Here is an 8008-nt window from a genome sequence, read left to right on the forward strand (position 1 = left end):
GGAAAACTACTCCATTCACAATAGCCTCAAAAAAAATAAAATACTTGGGAATCAATCTCACAAAAGAGGTGAAAGACCTCTACAATGAGAACTACAGAACACTAAAGAAAGAAATTAAAGAACACCTTAGAAGATGGAAAGATCTCCCATGTTCCTGGATAGGCAGAATTAATATTGTCAAAATGGCCATACTACCAAAAGTGCTATACAGATTCAATGCAATTCCAATTAAAATCCCAATGATGTACCTTGCAGAAATAGAGCAAGCAATTATGAAATTCATCTGGAAGAATAAGAAACCCAGAATTGCTAAAGCAATCCTTCGCAGGAAAAATGAAGCAGGGGGTATTGCAATACCTGAACTTCAACTTTACTACAAAGCAATAGTAACAAAAACGGCATGGTATTGGTACCAAAATAGACAGGTAGATCAATGGTACAGAATAGAAGACACGGACACAAACCCAAACAAATATAATTTCCTCATACTAGACAAAGGGGCCAAAAATATGCAATGGAGAAAAGATAGCCTCTTCAACAAATGGTGCTGGGAGAATTGGAAATCCATATGCAACAAAATGAAAATAAACCCATATCTCTCACCGTGCACAAAACTAAACTCAAAATGGATTAAGGACCTCGGAATCAGACCAGAGACCCTGCATCTTATAGAAGAAAATGTAGGTCCAGATCTTCAACATGTCGGCTTAGGACCAGACTTTCTCAACAGGACTCCCATAGCACAAGAAATAAAAGTAAGAATCAACAACTGGGATAGATTCAAACTAAAAAGCTTTCTCTCAGCAAAGGAAACTATCAGCAATGTGAAGAAAGAGCCTACAGAGTGGGAGAAAATCTTTGCCAATCATACTTCAGATAGAGCACTAATCTCCAGAATCTATAAAGAACTCAAAAAACTCAACACCAAGACTACAAATAATCCAATCGACAAATGGTCTAAGGAAATGAACAGACACTTCACAGAAGAAGACCTACAAACAATCAACAAACATATGGAAAAATGTTCAACATCTCTAGTAATAAAAGAAATGCAAATCAAAACCACCCTAAGATTCCATCTCACCCCAATCAGAATGGCGATTATCAAGAACACAAGCAACAACAGGTGTTGGCGAGGATGTGGGGAAAAAGGTACACTCATACATTGCTGGTGGGGTTGCAAATTAGTGCAACCACTCTGGAAGGCAGTATGGAGATTCCTTAAAAAACTTGGAATGGAACTACCATTTGACCCAGCTATCCCACTCCTTGGCCTATACCCAAAGGACTTAAAATCAGCATACTACAGAGATACAGCCACATCAATGTTCATTGCTGCTCAATTCACCATAGCCAGATTGTGGAACCAACCTAGATGCCCTTCAGTTGATGAATGGATAAAGAAACTGTGGCATATATATACAATGGAATATTACTCAGCCATAAAGAATGATAAAATTATGGCATTTGCAAGCAAATGGACGAAATTGGAGAATATCATGCTAAGTGAGATAAGCCAATCTCAAAAAACCAAAGGAAGAATGATCTCGCTGATAAGTGGATGATGATACATAATGGGGTGTGGGAGGGGTTAGTTTTAGGGTTAGAGTGAGGGTTAGGGAGGGGGGCAAGAATGGGGGAAGGAAGGACTGTATAGAGGGAAAAGAGGGATGGGAGGGGTGGGGGGAAGGGGAAAAAAATAACAGAATGAATCAACCAACATCACCCTATGTAAACGTATGATTACACAAATGGTATGCCTTTACTCTATGTACAAACAGTGAAAGAACATGTATCCCATTTGTTCACAATAAAAAATAAAAAAAAAAAAAAAAAAAAAAAAAAAAGAATGTAACATATTGTCATTAACTATAGTCACCATGTTGTACTAAACATATTTAATTATTTTGATGTTCAAATGGAGCCAGAATTGACCAGTAAGAACTACCCACAATGGTTTCTGGAGATAGTTCCCCACCAAGTTCTCAAGCACTTCCTAAATTTTTGGTATTGTAGGGCCCATCTTATGCCCACTCTGCCCTAGCTCCAAAACCAGTCATCTTGTGGAGGAGTTCTGGTTCCTTCTAGTGGGAATGGTGCTAGAACCTAGGTCTGGGCCTAACTCTCCTTTAAGAGATTACACCAGCTATTACTTCTTCAAGAGTGTGTTAGGGGGCTGGGGAGATAACTCAATCGGTAGAGTGCTTGCCTTGCAAGCATAAGACCCTGGGTTTGAACCCCAGCACCACAAAAAAAAAAAAAAAAAAAGAGTGTGTTAGTTCTCTATTGCTGTGTGACAAATTACCACAAAGCTTAGGCTGAAAAATTATCTATGGAGTTCCTAGGTAGAAGAATCTGAGAAACTGGGTGATCTGGCTAATGGTTCTTCATAAAGTTATAATCAACATGTTATCTAAGGTTATAGTCTGAACACTTGACTGTAACAATGAAATAGTGAAACTAGAGAGATTGGAGTGATCATTTTTCCAAAGCTTTGACAGAGAAAGAAACTGAGGCTCTAAGAGGTCAAATGGTCAGTTACTGGTAGGGGTAGGACTTGGGTCTGAGGGGTGGTCACCATTCCACTATGACCAGCTTTCCACCAGTCTCCACTGGCCTGAGGCAGCAAATTGGCCTAAGGCAGTGAATTTGCCTGAGTTGTGATCCCTTGGGAATTTGTCTTCAATTTACCTTTATATGCCTAGTTAGATGTTTCTTGAAGAGATCAAGGTTTTATTGTTTTCCTTATAATTACATTTTTTTAATTAACAGAAAGGAAAGAATGAACAACTTATATAGCTAAATGGTATTAATCCCAGGTTCCCAAAGAAAATTCAACTTCCAAGGTATTTTTTGCATTTGATTCTTGGTAAGCTCTTTCTTCCTCCACAAGAGGGCAGCAGAGGGCTTTTTCAATAAATTTACAGCGTGCCTAAAATCTAATGCACTTTGTCCTTTTTTTTTTTTTTTTTTTTTTTTTTTTTTCCCCAGCTTGCTGCTGGGGAACTGAACTCAGGCCCTCATTCATGCAAACTAGGAAAACATTCCACCCACTGGGCTACATCCTCAGCCCTGCACTTTTTATTTTTAAAGAAACTTTCTCAGGCTTAATGAAAAAAGTGTTCATTGGTGAAGGAACTACAAGCATAGATTTTCACTTTGGAAAAACTTCCCATCTTAAAAGATTTTAAAGGTGTTTGGCATATGGTAGCAATTAAACATTTCTTGAATGACTAGTGAATAGTTTAAAATTGATAGATTTTAAAAAAAAATACAATGTAACTTACATGACTGACACAACAGGAAGTTGAAACCTTACTTTTGATTACTCTAAGACTTTAAAATTTGGCATCTTTTAATTTCTTTGACCATATGGTACAATTAGACCAGGATCAGAATGTGGAGGTTTTAGATCTAGATCCAAGATCCTATGAGCTGCTCATTTCACTCTGGTCTCTATTTCTTCAAGTATGCGGAGACAAATTAGATCATCTTTAAATTCCCTTTTAGTTATTAAATTCTGTAATTAAAGAATCCCAGTCTATCAGACTAAATAAGTTTTTAAATAAAAATGTTCCACATGCCTTATTAAAGTTATTGAGGCTTTCAGTTTGCAGATGACTATTGAAGTACCCTGAGCCAAACAGGCCCAATCCTATCAGTATCCTGAACAATATCAGAAGTAGAAAGTATTCTGCTACTGTGCCTGGCAGAATAATTTTTTAGTTACAGAAAAATTGCAAAAATGGTTCAAAATTAGCTTCCACTAATTTTGACATCTTATATATGTCATGGCTCATCTGTCAAATCTAAAAAATTAATATTGGTACAATACTATTAAGTAAATAACAGATTTCATTTGGATTCACCAGTTTTCTCATTAATGTCAGTATTCTATTCCAGGATCCAATCTGGGATATCTCTCTGTATTTAGGAAAAAATACTTTAAAATCTTTGACGCATATTCTTAAATTTTCTTTAGACATGTAGTTCCACTCACTCCATATTGAAAATAGCAATATGTAAATGCTTCTCACTTATCAATACTTAGTATTTTCCTATCCAAAAATATCTTTAGAATTTGATGATTGAAATCAGTATCTCACTGTACTACTTGCATTTTGATGAGTTTGAAAATTATTTCATATTATTGGCTATTTGAATGAAGTTTTTGTATCATTTGCCTATTTTAAAAATCAGAACTCTTACAGTACATATAAAGTGCTTATAAGTCATGCTATAATAAATTTATAAGTATTCTATATATTAAAAATATTAAATTTGGGAGGGGGGCTGGGGTTGTGGCTCAGTGGTAGAGCACTTGCCTGGCATGTGTGAGGCCCTGGGTTCAATTCTCAGCACCAAGTGTAAATAAATAAATAAAATGAAGGTTAAAAAAAAAAAAGAATGTTAAATTTTTTTCAAGGCTATAGAATATTTTTATGTTTTGAGGCAGTCACTGAAAATAGTTTTCAATTTTTGTGTCATCAAATTTTTTGAGTTTTGTGAGATTCTATGACCTTTTTTAGAGTTAGGTTTTGCTATTTTTAAATTTTTTGTTTAAGTCAACACATAATATTTGTGCATATTTATGGGGCACAGTGTAATAATTCAATACATGTATACAATGTGCAATGATTGAATAAGGGTAATGAGCATTCCTATTTCTATTATTTCTGTATGTCTGGGGCCTTCAAACTCCTTGAGTTTTTCATAAAATATATAATAGGTTGTTATAAACCACTGTCATTCTACCATGTAGTAGAACATTAGAACTCATTCCTCCTATCCAATGTTTTTCGGTACCCATTAGCCAACCTCCCCCTTTCTCCCCTCCTCCCAGCCCTTAGTAATCTTTATTTTCTACTCTTGTCATCATTGAAGTCAACTTTTTCAGATCCCACATAGGACAGAGAACATGTGGTAATTGTCTTTCAGTGTCTGGCTTATTTTGCTCAATATAGTATCTTCTAGTTCCAACCATTTTGGTGCAAGTGACAGAATTTCATTCTTTTTATAAGGCTGAATGACATTGATTATGTATACATACCACGTTTTCTTTATCCATTTGTCTATTGATGAGCATCTAGATTTATGCTAGTGTGAACAGTGTTGCCATAAATGGTAATCCAGGTATCTCTTTGATATGCTGATCTCATTTCCTTTGTATACATACGCAGAAGTAGGACAGTTGAAACATGGTAATTCTGTTTTTAGATTCTGGAAGAATCTCCATACTACAATTACCTTCCCACCAGCAGTGTATAAGTATTCCATATTCTCTGCATGCTTACCAGAATTTGTTATTATCTTACTTTTTCAATAACTATTCTGGCTGAGGTGTGGTGATATCTCATGATGGCTTTGATTCTCATTTCCTTGATGATTAGTGATGTGGGGCATTTTTTCACATAATTGCCATTTGTATATCTTCTTTCGAGAAATGTCTATTCAGACAATTTATTTGATTTTTAATAGTTTTATCAGGGTACTATCAAATGAAAGTTGTATATATTTAAGGTGAACATTTCCTTCTTCTCTAAAGTGGAATAATGTTCCACTGTGTGTTTGTGTATATGACAGATTTTCTTCCATTTATCCATGAGTGGACATATTCCATATCTTGGCCATTTTTGAATAATGCTGCAGTGAACAAGGAATTGCACATAAATCTTCAAGATCTTGATTTAAGTTCCTTGGGCATATAGCAAGAAGGGGGATTGTTGAATCATATGTTAGTTTTATATTTTTGGGCACTGGGGATTGAACCCAGGAGCACTTTACCACTGAGCCACATCCCCTGCTATTTTTACTTTTTTATTTTGAGACAGGGTCTCACTAAGTTGCTGAGACTGGGTTTGAACTTACAATCCTCCTGTCTGGGCCTCCCAGGTTGCCAGGATGACAGGTGTGTGCCACCATGCTCGGCTCTATTTTTAATTTTTTTTTTTTTGAGGAATTTCTATATTGCTTTCTATAATGGTTGTACCAACTCACATTCCTATCAACAATGCACAGGGATTCCCTTTTTCCACGTTCTTGCCAATACTTCTCACTTCTTGTCTTTTCAATAATAGCTATTTTAATGAGCATTATATTTTGTTTTGTGTCATTCTGTATTTCCCAGATTGGGGATGTTGAGCACCTGTTCACATATCCGTTAGCCATTTGTTTATCTTCTTTTGGAAATATCTATTCAGGACCTTTGCCCATTTTATAATTGGGCTGTTTGTTCTTTTGCTATTAAGTCCTGTGAGTTCCTTATACATTTTGGATATTAACCCCTCATGAGATGTACAGTTTGCAACTATTTTCTGCCATTTCTTAAGTTGCCTTTTCATCCTTTATTTTTTTCTTTGCTGTGCAGAAGGCTTTTAAATTTAATGTGATCCTACTTGTCTATTTTTGCTTTTGTTGACTATACTTTGGGTGTTATACCCAAAATCTGCCAAGACAATGTCAAGAAGCCTTTCCTCTGTTTTCTTCTAGTAGTTTTAAATGAAGTTTCAGATCTTATGTCTAAGTCATTAATTCATTTTGAGTTGATTTTCATATGTGGTGTGAGATAAAGGCTCTGATTTCTTTCTTTAGCACATGGATGTCCAGTTTCCCCAACACCAGTTATTGAAGAGACAAGCCTTTCTTATTGTATATTCTTGGCACTATTGTGAAGACAAGTTGACTGTAAGTGCAACTTAAGTGTAAGATATTTTATTTCTGGCCTCTATTTTGCTTCATTGATCTACATATCTGTTTTTACTGTCAGTACCATATTGATCACTGTAGCATTTTATTATAATTTGAAATAAGTAAGTGGGACACCTGCAGCCTTGTTATTTTTGCTCAAGATTGCTTTAGCTATTTGTGATCTTTTGCGGTTCCATATGATTTTCAGGATTGTTTTTCCTAAGTCTGTATAGAATGCCATTGGGATTTTGTTAGTGATTGCGGTAAATCTGTAGCTCACTTTGGGGAGTACGGTCATTTAAAATTAATTTTTCCAATGATGAGCATGGGATGTCTTCCTGCCTCTCTGTTTTTTTAATGTCTACCATCAGTGTTTCATCATTTTCAATATACAAGTCTTTCACCTCCTTAGCTAAGTTTATTCCTAAATATTTAATTCTTTTTGTTGTTAATATAAATTTGATTTTCTGATTTGTGGATGATTTTATGATTTTCATGTTGATTTTCTATCCTATAACTTTGTTTACTTTAACAGCTTTTTACTGAGTCTGGGGTTTTCTACATGTATGATCATGTCACCTGAAGAGATAAGTTTCCTTCTAATTTGGATTCTTTTTATTTTTATCTAATTGTTTTGGCTGAGGCTTCCTGTACTATGTTGAGTAGAGGTGGTGAGGGTGAGAATTCTTGTCTTGTATCAGCTCTTAGAGAAACAGCTGTTTTCCCCTACTGATGGTTTTCTGTGGGATTTTCACATACAGTCTTGTGTTGAAGTTAAGCTCTTTCTAAACCTAATTGGTTGTGTGTTTTTATAATCAATGAATGCTGAATTTTGTTATAAGTTTTTTTCTGTATTTATTATCACGTGACTTTCATCTTATTTTGTTAATATGATATATCACACTGATTGATTTGCATATACCGAGCAATCCTTGCATTCCAGGGATAAATCCTATCTGGACAGCATAAGATGTTTTGAATATGCTGTTGAATTGGTTTTCAAAAAAAAAAAAAAAAAATGCCCACAATCTTGGGGAATGATATTGACTAAATTATAAGTTAGATTATGTGTATAACACTAAATCCCATTATGTAGAATTATAATGCATCAATAAAAATATGGAAAAATAAGAAAAATTAAAAATAAAACTACCCATTTGATCTTTAGGAAGGAAGAGTGTACTGATGGAGTGTCTAGGCACCAGGCAGCTTCTGGAGCCCTGATTACATAGTCTTTTTGTTGGAATAATGATAAGAAGATGGAAGCCAACTGTGTTCCTTTTTCACCAATCCAGTCTTTAAGTAGGTAATGGAACTTCAG

This window comes from Sciurus carolinensis, chromosome 10, assembly GCF_902686445.1.
Source record: "Sciurus carolinensis chromosome 10, mSciCar1.2, whole genome shotgun sequence".
NCBI lineage: Eukaryota > Metazoa > Chordata > Mammalia > Rodentia > Sciuridae > Sciurus > Sciurus carolinensis.